The 13,471-nt window shown below is 49.5% G+C and overlaps 1 protein-coding gene and 2 pseudogenes across 1 annotated transcript in view; 1 reads left to right on the top strand and 2 right to left on the bottom strand.

Annotated features, from left to right (window-relative positions):
• The window catches only part of TNFRSF11A (TNF receptor superfamily member 11a), a 56,783-nt gene extending 49,830 nt beyond the window's left edge, over window positions 1-6,953 (bottom strand). The window contains exon 1 of the mRNA XM_027577014.2: window positions 6,917-6,953. The gene's annotated coding sequence lies outside the window, so the exon portion shown is untranslated. The remainder of the gene's footprint in view (window positions 1-6,916) is intronic.
• Window positions 6,954-6,989: 36 nt separating this feature from the next.
• On the top strand, window positions 6,990-9,711 carry LOC113912392 (annotated as a pseudogene).
• Window positions 9,712-10,549: 838 nt separating this feature from the next.
• LOC113912391 lies at window positions 10,550-12,170 on the bottom strand (annotated as a pseudogene).
• Between the last annotated feature and the right edge of the window lie 1,301 nt (window positions 12,171-13,471).

Here is a 13,471-nt window from a genome sequence, read left to right as displayed (position 1 = left end):
GAACCAGAATGAATAACTCTGGGCAGAGGGAAGTTGTGGGTAACAATCTTCAACAATGGAAACATTAAAATAAAGAACATTGACCAACTGATCTTTACCCCTCTGAAAGAACAAATTTGAGGAAATGGGGTCAAATTGTGACATATTTGATTTAGGTCTGCTATAGGGAAGTTCCTGATATTGGGAATTATTAACAGTGAACTGGATTGGCAAAGGTGCATGTGAATAATCTCTACTCTGCTCTAAAATGGAACAGATTCTCAACCATGAAAGTTTTAGATGCGCTGCTGCTTTTATATCTTGGGTACAAAGTTGAGAGGGAGGGAAGGGCTCTTTACAGGTTTCTTCTAACTGGATATGGGTTTGGCAGCTGTTTGTGTTACTTAAGGATACACACTGTTAAGTTTGCTGCTAACTACATTACAAAGAGTAACAAATATTTTTTTAAAAAATCAGTACCTTAGGGAAGTGGCTGGTTTTCCCTCTGGGGGGGTGTCATGAGAACCCACATGTGCCAACCCTGCAGGGCTAGTAGGATTTATGCAACACCACAGTCCTCTCTTCCCACTTGCCAGGTTTAACCATCACATTCACGAAAAGCTAGGGTTTTTCTTCCTCATTTTTAATGGAAAGTCTTCAAATTTCTGGTGGTGGGAGGAAGTGGCTCTTGCACTCTCAACAGTGAACAGGAAATGTAATAAGTTATTATTACTCTGATAAACTGGAAGGATAGTTTTTGCAGGCAGTTCTTCCTTCCACTTTGAAACCTGGCGGCTTTCTGACCATGCTGGTGCCAGACGGGTCTCCGTGTCACCTGCTCAGCTAGATTTTTTTTGGGGGGGGGTTGGGGGGGTGGCGGGGGAGGCAGAAGGGAACTGGGCAGAGAGAAAGGGAAACGCTCCTCTGCGGCACTAGCAATCCACTGGGAAAATGTGTTTCGTGCGAGCGAAAAGGGTTTGCTGAGCCATAGTTCCAAGGTAAACACTGCTTCTATTTAGGGGCAGGTGACATATTTAAGGCCAGTGCAGGAAAACTGAGGGTCAGGTCACACCTGCTTTAATGATGGACCCTCTGGGATCCCTGGCTGCTTATCTCTCTTTAGTCCTGAGTTTGAGAGTTTTGATGTTGCCTACATCCTGAACTTCTGATTCAAAGACACCTTTAGGTCAGGAAATGGCTCTAAATTCCAGAGCACACAAATTTCCATGGATCCCGGGGCCTTGGGGCTCTTAGCTTGTTTACCTTGCTGGGGTGTGAAGAATTTTTGTCTCTGCCTCACAGTAAAATAATCCAAAGCAGCTGGGATTCAATGGCCTAAAATTCATCCTCCTTTAATGCTGGTTTAGGGAAAAAAAAAAAAAAATCCTTCCTGACTTGAACCTGAGACAGAAATCTCCTTAAATAGCTGTGAGAAACACAATTCAAATGGTCAGCTATTTTACTCTGACATCTATCACATCTTTTTTTTTTTTTCTTAAGTAATTGGTCCAACCACATCCTTTGCCCCTGTATTGTGGGCGCCTAGCACAACTCGGCTGGCTCCGAAATCACTCCTGCACTTGGCTTCTCCTTGCTTTTGCCACTACACCGACCTGATTCAAGCCTTTACTAGCTCTTCCCCCAAACCAGGGCAGTGGCCTCCTTACAGGCCCCTGGACCCACCCCCGGACACCCTTCCCTGAAACGTGCAAATCTGATCATGACCCTCCCCAGCGCACAATGCAGCAAGATAAAATCTGAACTCTTTTGCTTGCATATAAGGCCCTGGAGCGCTGGCTCTCTCTCTCTCCCTCTCCCCCATGCCCTTGGGAGTCCAGGAGTGCTGTCCTTTTTAGAGTTCCCTGAAAACACTGCACTGTCATGTCTCCTGGCACCAGCCACCCTTGGCCCCCCAGACCAAACGCTGCCCTCTTGTCTCCCCTTCTGGGCTTCAGACATACACGACTGGATGGTAAGGAAGAAGGAGATATTCTTTCAGGCAGGTTAAAGCACTCTTTGTCCTGGGTGCCCACCACACATGGAAAAGGCTCTCAGTAAACAGGTCTCCCCTAATCCTCTGGGTTCAGGTCTAGCTGTGTGCCTCCTGGAGAAGGGCCGGGGGGCCTATGCCCCTGGTCTCTGTCTCCCCAGCCTGTTGTAGAGTGTCCCACATGCTATAGTAGGTGCTCACTTTGTTGAAATAAATGAACACAGATTCAGTGTTATTTCTCACTCTTGGGTTCCCTGTCCTGAATGTGGCAGCCCGCAGACATCAAAGGCTGAAAGAGGAGGGTCCCACACAGCAAATACAGATATCAAGTGATCAGCACACATCCATAAAGAATGACGGGGATGGGGGGTGCTGCCGTTTCTCACAGCAGCACCCCGCAGCCCTTGACTTCGGAGACAGAGGGGAAACCTCCCAGGGGCGCGCGGGCAGGCCGGTCTTGCTGCAGGAAACAGACTGAGTGCGTCTCTCAGAATGAGGACAGAGATATGGGGCTGTGCGTAATCTCACTCGCCGCCCACGCGGGGCTCAACCTCAAAAGCTCACTAAGAACTTTAGATGGACCAAGTCTTTTGTTTTGCTGAAGCCCCCTGTCTCCTTCTTGGTTTCTTCGGGCTCAATGTTTTGGGGGCAGAAAGAATGAAATGAGTTTCTAGAGGTGGATCCTACAGGAAGCCCACTCATTGCAAGCAGAGGGAAACACAAAGAGAAAGGGAATGACTTCCTACCAACCAGGTGGAGAGCAAAACGGTGTGGTGCTTTGAGGGAGAATCACCTGCTGGGCAGAATGCTCCCCAGGCCAGCTCTGGATGCCTCGAGGTGAGGCCAGGTTGCCTTAGGCTCAGTCAGGGGTGCCTGCCTTGTGGGCTGGGCTCAGGATGCTGCAGGGAGATAGCAGACAGGCCACTGGTTGTCTAGGGAGGCCACCTGGCCAGGCAGGTAGGTGCCCTCGGGAGTGAATCACCTGGAGAGCCGTATCAGAAAAACAAACAAACAAACAAACAAACAAACCAAGACAAAACAAAAATGGCCTAGACAACGTTCCTCATCCATTGGACACACCAGGACACACCGTGTGGGAAAAACACTAATATTGTTTTCCCCTGTACTTCAAAAATGGGAAAATACAATGAGGGAAATTTTAATACTGACATGGCATATAAAGTTCATGCAGCGCCTTCTTAACACAACACTCTCTGCAAAGGAGGCCCTGGTCTGGAACTCCCCTTTTCATGGCCTCATAAAACACTGATTTACTGACCTTCAAAGATACACCTTTATTGTTTCAGTTTTCCTGGTGTAAGAATTTCTGGTAGATAACTGAAAAAGCAAGCTCATATTTCCTTATCAACACAGAGAATGTGTTTATATTACAGATTTGTCATTTTGGGGGCGGGGGGAGTAGTGGGAAGGAAGTAACAGGCGAGGCATTTGAAATACTTGTTATCAACAGAATGGACTAAAAGACCACTGATCTACATGTCTGTGGTTCTCCAAACCAAGTATTAACATATAGCCAAGTCTTCTCTCTAGGATGGGAGGGGGCAGGAAGACAGCAAGCAGGTGCCTATCCTATAGCCTGGAGCTCCACTCTAGGGGATTTCCTCCGTGGGGTCTCCCCACCGGCTTCTCCAGGGCCCTGTGGCTTATCTGTCTGATCACTCTACCTTACCACCTCAGCAAGGGTCGTACAGGAGCTATCTCAAAAACTGTAAATGTTTCATGTCTTGTCTGCTGTGGGTTTTCCTGAATTAAGTGCTTTGTACTATCTGTAAAGTCATAAAAAAAAAAAAACCAACGTGGGTTATTTTGGTTTGTTTTTTCAAGATTCCTTTAGGCCTGAACCACTCACACCACCCTCTCGACTAGAAAGCTTTCCTTCCCCAACAGCTTCTTGGCATCAACCCCTCTTTTGACCCTTGACTTCCCATCTGTGCTGCAAAGCCCTCTTCAGAAAAAAAAAAACCCTTCCTCCAGAAGCCCACCCCAATCGCTCTCGCCGGGACTCTTCCCCTCCTTTCCCCCGCCCCCACTCCGCACGTCCGTCATCACGTGCTGCCTTATTATTATTATTACAGGTTCACCCGTCCAGTCCTCTGACTAGACAGTGGCCCATGAACGCAGTTGTCTTCCTCCTGTTTCTCCCTAGCACGGTGTGGGCGTCGCAGGCCATAAATCTTTGTTGGCCTAGGTCTGAATGAATGTGCCCTTAGGTCTTAGATAACTGGGGACAAACATGGCTACTTCCAATCAGTGACCTTAAGGAAAACAGCGAGCTTCTCTATTTTCTTACTGGGAATAAACAGCAGAACTATTAACATAAAATCATAAAATGTTTTTGTCGTGGGCAAACACTGAAAACAAATTCCCTCCCAGATACGAGCAGAGATCTAATCACAGGAACGTTTTATTTTTTTTAAAGATTTTTTTTTTATTTATTCATTTGCAAGAGGGACAGAGAGAGAACAAGCAGGGGGAGAGGCAGAGGGAGAGGGAGAAGCAGACTCCCCGCTGAGCAAGGAGCCCCATATGGGACTCGATCCCAGGACCCTGGGATCATGACCTGAGCCGAAGGCAGACGCTTAACCATCTGAGCCACCCAGGCGCCCCTCACAGGAACATTTTAAAAGGCAAAACTTTCAGCCTTCCAGGGACGTTTCAATCTACCAAAATGTCAATGAAACGAAATACACTACTTGTAGACAAAGCACTTTCTAGAAGCCGGCTTTGCCAGTGATTTTACGAAACCAACACACACGCCCTGCCTCTCACTAAGCCGTTCTTCAAGCCTTGCCCAGGGTGTGATAACTAACACCAGTGGATTGCCAATGCCATTCTTTTTTTTTTTTTTTTTTTGAACAAATGAATCGGTTGGCCGAAGAAGCAATGAAACACGCAGAGAACCACATGCCACAACTGAACATAACACGTTACCATCTGGGGGTAATACTGCCACTGTTATAACGCCCAGCCCCGCCTTTCAGAATTAATGGATCTCCACTGGTGGGACTGGGCACAGACTTCTATCATTTGATTAGAACTGTCGTGATATCATTGGTTTCCTGTTTAGGTATGACTCAAAACTGCACCTAATTCAAGTGGCCAAAAGGGAAAGGGAGGGGAAATAGCACTTGCTGAAAGCTATCTCCAAAAAACTAAATTTGTTTTGACAGCATCTGCTGTTCATATTAGAACCTACTGCATCGAATGAATAGATGTATGTATGTAGTTTTTGCAAGAGCAGCGGGAGATGCTTTTTTGGAACTGCAGAGTTGGGTAGGTTTTTCTCAGGTAGCTAACCGTTCACGGGCACCCTGGTCCTTTAGTTCAAATAAGGTAGCACCCTGTCCAACCTGTCGAGCACTTCATTAAGCAACACCTGACGTGCTTAAAATGAAAAATTCCATTAGGTTTTTCCGCCTTCTTTTCCCTCAGCCATTCTAAGAGACCCATACCCATAAGGGTGAAATAGAATGAACCTTCAGGAGAGTTTTCTGCTCCAGCCTACAGCATATTCCTATCATTTTTGTCAAGACTTTAAATCCCAAGCCAGCTTCCCCCTCCCTCCCCCCGCCCATCTCTCACCCCAAACACAGCGCTACAAGTGCCTCTCCCGTCTTCACGGGGTTCTGGGCCATTCTGCGGAGCCCTGTCAACAGCCTCAGCCAACTGTAACAGAAGGGAAATCTGAAACTGCCGAAACCATGAAAACCACCACCATTTACTCTTCCCTCTGAGAAACTTCCAAGCATACAAGGGTTTTATAGTACTTGTGGTGCTGGGTTTGTTGCACTATAGCTCTCCTCCAGGAGGTCAGAAAATCAGGAATCAGCTTTATTTATTGGCAACTGTGCTGAGTGATGTGGTAAAGAAATTTCTTTCTGAGAAAACCAGGCGGCAACAAGGATTTGAGAGGATGTTCATCATCTGGCACGCTGAAGGCTCGCCCTCCCGAGGCAAGGGCGGACGGCCCCCGTGGGGAGCCCCAGGTGCATCCCGGGCTGGGGAGCCCCAGAAGGGCTGGCACCAGCGAGGATGAGCCCCGCGCCGCTGGGCATGCCTGCCATCCCAGCCCCAGCCCGGGCTGAGCTCAAGCACAGCGGGGCTCAGTTTCGGGCTCCCCCCAGCCCCCGACCCCCCGCCTGAAGCACCCCATGGGCCTTGGTTTCTCCAATTGCAAACAGTATTCTGTCCTAAAGTCATCAAAGTGTTTCCAAGGACAAGTGATTCTATGGGTATTGAGAGCCAGAACCTGACCTGGTGGACCTTAAGCTGTCAGTGGGGAGAGTCGGAGGGGAGGACGAGACAGAAAACACAGAATGGGGGGGGGGGCATAAAAAGGAAATCTTATGTCAGCTTTCCCGCAGAAACTGCCAAATTCTGTTTCACTGCGCGCTCTAGACATCCGCTGAGGCGACGAGCCTCGCTCTCTCGTCTTCAGGTGACCAACGAAACTGAGGTGGGGAGAGGGTGCGAAGCCAGGTACAGGGAACGGCCTAGCGCTCCCGAGGGACTCCAAAATGGCCTGGAAGGAGAGGTCGTATTTGGAGCGCTTAGCTAATGTGGGCACGTCTGCGGCTCTGAATTTCGCCCTCGCTTATTCCGTTCGCAGGCGGACAGGGGCCGTGTCGGCACGGCAGCTACTCTGCGTGGGAACTTGAATAAGTGACCTCAAAGCCTGCCACGAAGTGGACTTTTGGAGGCCCGTGTCCGGGTGCTGGGGCCCCGCGACTCCGGGTTCTGCGCCCCGACACCGCTCCACTCGCCCTTCCCGTCCCTCCACCGTCCACCTCCGCCGTCTCCTGCTTCTCGGCGAGGTCCCAGGACGTCTCGCAGCCCCTGCGCCCGGGACCCTCCCCAGCTCCCGAGGAGGCATCGCGCGCGGGCACGGGTGCGCGGGGAGCGGGAGCGGCCGGGCGGCCTCCTTACCTGCAGCGGGCCGAGCAGCGCGCAGATCGTGAGCAGCGCGGGCAGCGGGCGGCGCCGCCGGGCGCGCGGGGCCATGGCGCGGTGGGCGGGCGGGCGCCGCGCTCTGCGGCCTCTGCGGCCCGGGCTGCGCGGCTGTCTGGGACCTCCCGGTCGGCCCGCCCCGCCCCGCCGCCGCGCCCGGCCCCGCCCCAACCCCGCCCCTCCACCTGTCCCCGCCCGCCCGCGCGGCGCCCCCTCCCGCCGGCCCGGGCCGCGCCCGCCAGGTGGTGCCCGAGCGCGGGGCGCGCCCCTTCCGTTCCTCGGGTTTGCGGGCGGACCCGGGCCGCTGGTGGGTGAGGGTGGCTGGGGGCGATCTGAGGGTGCGCCGCCCCGCCGTCCGCATCCTCTGCAGCAGCGGGCGCGTGAGTGAGCCCGGAGCTTCCAGGCCTTGGCTCTTCGTGTTGCACGCGGCCAGTGGGCAGACGGGGTTGCCTGACCTGCGGTGTCGTCCACGTTCGCGGGCACGGACCAGTCTGCGCCCAGACCTCCGGCGCCGGCTTCCCGGGGAGGGCGGGCAGCGGCGGCCTAGCCCGCCCGCCCGCCGGCGGCCGCCTGGAGCCCGCGCGCTCAGCCCTGGCCGACCCGGCCTCCCGAGCAAGGTGGATGCCCCGCCGCCCGGGAATTAACCAGAAGAGGACCTTCGTGGGGGATTTCGTGGACTACTGTGCAAAGGTCACCACAGTATACCGTCCGGCACGCTTCGTACAATCCTCCTTCAAAGTTGCCCGGCCAGCAGCCAGTTTTTCTTGCCCCTCCTCCGGGATTCTGCTGCAGGCTGCCCGCCGTCGCCCTGTCTCCGGCCTTGATGCGTCCCTTCCAGGGGTGGAAGTAGCCAGTGTCCCGGGCACTGCACCTGTTGCTCTCGTCACTTGCTATTCTTTGCTTGGGAGAGTATCTAACCTCACATTCCAGGCCGTTGCTGGACGCACACACACACCCGCTCCTTTCGATAACTTTTTGAGTGAAAATACTTGTCCGGTGTCAACAGAAGGTTCTGTTTTGAATTTCTCGAGTGCCAGAACTATCTACTTGCCTTACTTTTGGCCCAGTGCATGGTGTATCCTAGTGAATATTCTATATGATCTTCCACCGTTGTTGGGTGAAGTGGGTTTTGACTATCAATTAGGTCAAATTGTTTGAAATGTCATTTTCTGTCTACTTGTTCTGAGAAAACTGGAAATTTACAGAAACTGGGTTTATTTATTTTTTCCTTTGGTTCTCAACCCTCCCCCCCACTTGTTTTTGAAGCTCAGATTAGAGGCATAAACATCTCAGATTATTATGTCTTCTTGATGAATTGACTTTTCATCATTATTATATGTCCTCCTTGATCCATGATAAAACTTTGGGTTCTGAAGTCTACTTTGATATCAGTTATATAGCCACTTCACCTTTCTTATGAATAGCATTTACTTGGGATATCTCTTTTTCTTTCTTTCTTTCCTCTCCTCCTCTCCCCTCTCCCCTCCCCTCCCCCTCCCTTCTTTTCTTTTCTTTCTTTTTACATTTAAAAGAGAAACTTAAAAGAAAGAAAGAAACATCAGCTTTTCTGCCCATGGATGCTGGCGCTTAAGCATCATTAAAGTCTCCCCTCCCAAGGCCCTCACACCTAAGTCAGAGTCTCCCAAAGAGCCTGAACAGCCGTGGAAGCTCTTCATGGGAAGTCTGAGCTTGGAAACAACTGATGAGAGTCTGAGGAGCCATTTTGAGCAATGTGGAAAACTCACGGACTGTGTGGTAATGAGAGATCCAAATACCAAGCACTCGGGAGGCTTTGGGTTGTTTGTCGGTTTGCCACTGTGGAGGAGGTAGATGCAGCCATGAATGCAAGGCCACATAAGGGGAGTGGTCTCAAGAGAAGATTCTTAAAGACCTGGTGCCCCCTTAACTGTAAAAAAGATTTTTGTTGGTGGCATTAAAGTAGGTACTGAAGAACATCATCTAAGAGATTATTTCGAAAAGTATGGGAAAACTGAAGTGATTGAAATCATGACTGCCTGAGGCAGTGGCAAGAAGAGAGTCTGCTTTGTAACATTTGGTGACCATGACTCTGTAGACAAGGTTGTCATTCAAAAATCCCACACTGTGAATGGCCACAAGTGGGAAGTAAGGAAAGCCCTGTCTAAGCCAGAGATGGCGAGTGCTTCATCCAGCCAAAGAGGTGGAAGTCGTTCTGGAAACTTTGGTGGTGGCCGTGGAGGTGGTTTCGTGGAAATGACAACTTTGGTCACGGAGGGAACTTCAGTGGGCGAGGTGGCTTTGGGGGCAGTCGAGGTGGTGGCAGATATGGTGGCTGGGGAATGGCTATAATGGATTTGGTAATGTTGGAAGCCATTTTGGGAGTGGCGGAAGCTATAATGATTTTGGCAATGACAACAATCCATCTTCAAATTTTGGGCCCTTGAAAGGAGGAAATTGTGGAGGCAGCAGCTCTGGCCCCTATGGTGGTGGAGGCCAATACTTTGCCAAACCACAAAACCAAGGTGGCTATGGTGGTTCCAGCAGCAGTGGCAGAGAATTTTCATTCCTGCCAGGGAGGGAAGCTGAGTGGCAGAGGAGAGCCAGAGAAGGGACACAGATGCTACTTATAACACATTTGTGAATTCAGCCAAGAACAGTGGTGGCAGGACTGAGCTGCTACAAAGAAGACATGTTTTAGACAATACTCATGTGGAGGGGCAAAACACTTGAGGACTGTACTTGTAATTGTATAACAGGTTATTTTACTTCCTGTCCTGTGGAAAGTATAAAGCATTCCAACAAAGGGCTTTAATGTTGTGTATTTTTTTGTTTTGTTTTTTTGCAGCCATGCTGTTGATTGCTAAATGTAATAGTCTAATCATGACCCTGAATAAATGTCTTATTTGTTTATTTTTAAAGATTTTATTTATTTGAGAGAGAGAGAATGAGAGATAGAGAGCACGAGAGGGAAGAGGGTCAGAGGGAGAAGCAGACTCCCCGCCGAGCAGGGAGCCCGTTGTGGGACTCGATCCCGGTACTCCAGGATCATGACCTGAGCCGGAGGCAGTCGCTCAACCAACTGAGCCACCCAGGCGCCCGATAAATGTCTTTTTTTTTAAATGTGCTTGTGTAAAGTTAGTCAACTTGAAGTCATCTTGGTAAACTACCCCAACAGTGTGAAGTTAGAATTCCTTCAGGGAGATGTCAGGTTCCATCAGAAATTTACTTGCAACCTGCTTGGGCCCAGAAGCCATTGTTTCCACGGACTTTGGTGTAGTTGAACTGACAGTTAATGTGTTGTGACCTGTAGTTTACCATTAAAAGGGTCACCCAAGCAAAGTCATGGAGTTTATTTGGTTATCAGTGATTGTTGGCACACGCTATGCAATATATCTAAATTGAATTATGAACATATATCTAAATATGAATTGAATTCATATTGAAATATGAATAAGTATCAGATAAAATTATAGAGGGGATTAAAGCTTGTATATCATTTGTTATGTGTAAACAATAAACGATTTAATATCCTCTTGATAATAATAAAAAAAATCACTTCTGTTGACAAATTAGGGCCACAATGGACAGCTTCACAGAACAATGGAAATAGGACAGTCCCAAGACAACAGAGCGTCAAATTGCCCCAGACAGGTAGAATTGTTCATCGTCATCCTCTCCCTGAGTACTATCCACTCCAGCCTCCTCATAATCCTTCCCAAGGGCAGCTACGTCAGCACGGGCCTCAGAAAAATTTCTTCCGCCATGCCCTCATCTACATCCAAGTGAACGAAAGCATGCTTGCCGTACATCAGATCAACCTTGTGGTCCAGCTGAGGCCAGGCCTGAGCAATGGCTGTGGTGTACTTTAGCCAGAGCTCCACCAGCTACCACAGTGGGAGGCTGGTAATTAACGCCAGCTCTGAAGCCAGTGGGATGCTACACTTGATCTTGATGGTGGCAATGGCAACATTGACATCTTTGGGAATCCTGTCGCCATGGCACAACAGGCCACAAAGCCATGTATTTTACCACAGCAGGGGCACATTTCACCATCTGCTTGGCTGGCTCAGAGCGTGGTTGGTGCTTTCAGCTGCAGCAAGCTCTTCATGGTAGGCTTTCTCAGCAGAGATAACAGGGGCATATGTGGCCGGAGAGAAGTAAACGTGGGAATAGAGGCTTGGTCTGGAATTCTGTCAAATCAACATTCAGGGCTCCATCAAATCTGAGGGAAGCAGTGATGGAGGACACAATTTGACCTGTCAACCTATTTAGGTTAGTGTAGGTTGGGCATTCAGTATCGAGGTTTCTACGATAGATGTCATGGATGGGCTCGTTGTGTTCCATGAAGGCACAATCAGAGTGCCCCAGGGTGGTGTGCATCGTGAGGATGGAGTTGTAGGGCTCAACTACAGCCGTGGAACCCCAGGGGCTGGGTAAATGGAGAACTCCAGCTTGCACTTCTCGTCATAATTGACAGAGTTTCCATCAGCAGGGGATTGAACCTAGAACCAGTACCCCTACCGTAGCTGTGGAAAACCAGGAAGCCCTAAAGATCTGTGCCCTGGTCTGCGAATTTGGTCCAAGGTGAGGTCAATGATCTCCTTGCCAACGGTGTAGTGCCTAGGGCCATAGTTATTGGCAGCATCTTCCTTGTCTGGGATGAGCTGCTCAGGGTGGAAGAGCTGGTGGTAGGTGCTGGTACAAACTTCACAAATGATGGCGGGTTTCAGGTCTACCAACGCTGCCCTGGGCACATACTTGCCAACACCTGTCTCAATGAAAGAGTCATCTCCTCCCCCAAGGGTCTTGTCACTTGGCGTCTGGCCATCAGCTTGGACGCCTGTTCCAGGCAATGGACTTCCCGGCAGTCATTGCCCATCTGCACACCAGGCTGGCCACCATGGATGGAGACGCCTGAGACTTGTAGGGCTCTGCAGGGCTGGAGGAGGCAAGGGGATGGTGACAAGGATCTCCCACTGACAGACTCCCAAGGATTCCAGGGGAGAAGTGGTGAGAGGCAGGCCAGCCCGGAGGCCCCAATATACCACCCTCCCTCCCTCCCACGCTCTCAGCCAAGTGGCCAGAGGGCGGACACTAGACGCCATCCAGGCCTCGGCAGCCCCACCTCCGACCCCCTGGGACCCTGGACCCACGCGGTCACCTTGGCCTGAGGGTGTGTGATGCTGATTGGTGGGTTCAAATGTTCAAGGCAAACTCCTCTGAAGGAGCCAGATCTAGGAAGGCGAAGAGACATCTTGCGGCCACAGAGGGCCAGTAGGATGATGAGGAGGGTGGAGACGGCTACTGGAAGGTTAAGGAGGCGAAGCAGCTGCCGCGTCCTCACTGGGTTTTGGGGGCGCGTCAGGTAGGCAAAGCCCAGGGGAGAAAAGGCGCCAGGTAAAGAAAGTCATGGCCAGAGACTCGGGAGTGCAGACCCTCCATCTCTGCCATGTCCCTGGGCCCCAGACCATCCCTTTCAATTTACATCTATTTAAAGTGACAGCATATAATTGGGTCTTGCTCTCTCATGTTACCCCCTTTGACAGTCCCTATCTTTTCACTGGAGTTTTTCAGACCATTCACATTTAATGTGATTATAGAGATGGTGAAATTCGAGTCTACTCTCCTGCTATTTGTTTTCTGTTTGTTCCATCTTTGTTCTGATGTTTTCACCTGCTCTTGGACTATTTCTTAGGATTCCATTTTGTCTCCACTGTTAGCTTATTTTATATACCTCCTTGTTTTATTTCTTTAGCTTTGGGTTTACAGTATGCATCTGTAACTTATCACAGTCCACCTTTGGATACAATTTTGCCACTTCATGTATAGTGTAAGGACCTTGGAGTGGCATACCTCCATTTCCCCCTCCCAGCTTTGTGCTATTGTAGTCAGACTACTGGTTTTGCATTGTAACTCCCTACTGTGCGGGCTGCCCAGCTACTTTTGTGCTTTTGGAAAGTTCTCTGGTAGTGTTGACTTAAAAAAAAAAATTAAAAGTGCAAATATCCTTTGAAAAAGCAATTCCATGTCTTGGACTCTAATATATCAAGATATAAAGAGAGACATAAAAGGATGCTTATTTACCTTAGCATTTTTGTAAAACCACAAAAAGAGAAAAATGTGAGTGTTCATGGAGAAATGGTAGAAAAAATTCTAGTCCCTTGTAGTATAGAATATAATGCAGTTGCTTAAGACAATTAAGTGGTTTCGGAAAGATGTCTATTGTTATTAAGTAAAAGAAGCAAGTTACAGAGTAATGTCCCATGTTTGTAAACAATCATAAACATGATTTTATTATATATGCAAAGGACGTTTCTAGAAAGACAATAATAATAGCAAACAATAATAGCATACTTAAGCATGCAAATTCATTTAATCCTTGCTACAGCCTTGTAAGGAATGTTACCAGTCCCATTTTACAGATGAAGAAACTGAGGCACAGAGTGGTTAATAACTTGCCTTAGGGTCACCTGCCAATAGTGGCAGAACTGGGATTCAATCCCTGGCTATCGGGCTCTGGAGTGTTATCCCACCTCACTAAGCATCAGATTTTTA

Source organism: Zalophus californianus, chromosome 14 (assembly GCF_009762305.2).
Source record: "Zalophus californianus isolate mZalCal1 chromosome 14, mZalCal1.pri.v2, whole genome shotgun sequence".
In the NCBI taxonomy this organism is placed as follows: Eukaryota; Metazoa; Chordata; class Mammalia; order Carnivora; family Otariidae; genus Zalophus; species Zalophus californianus.
Note: the sequence above shows the minus strand (reverse complement) of the source record. Positions and strands in the feature narration are given on the sequence as shown.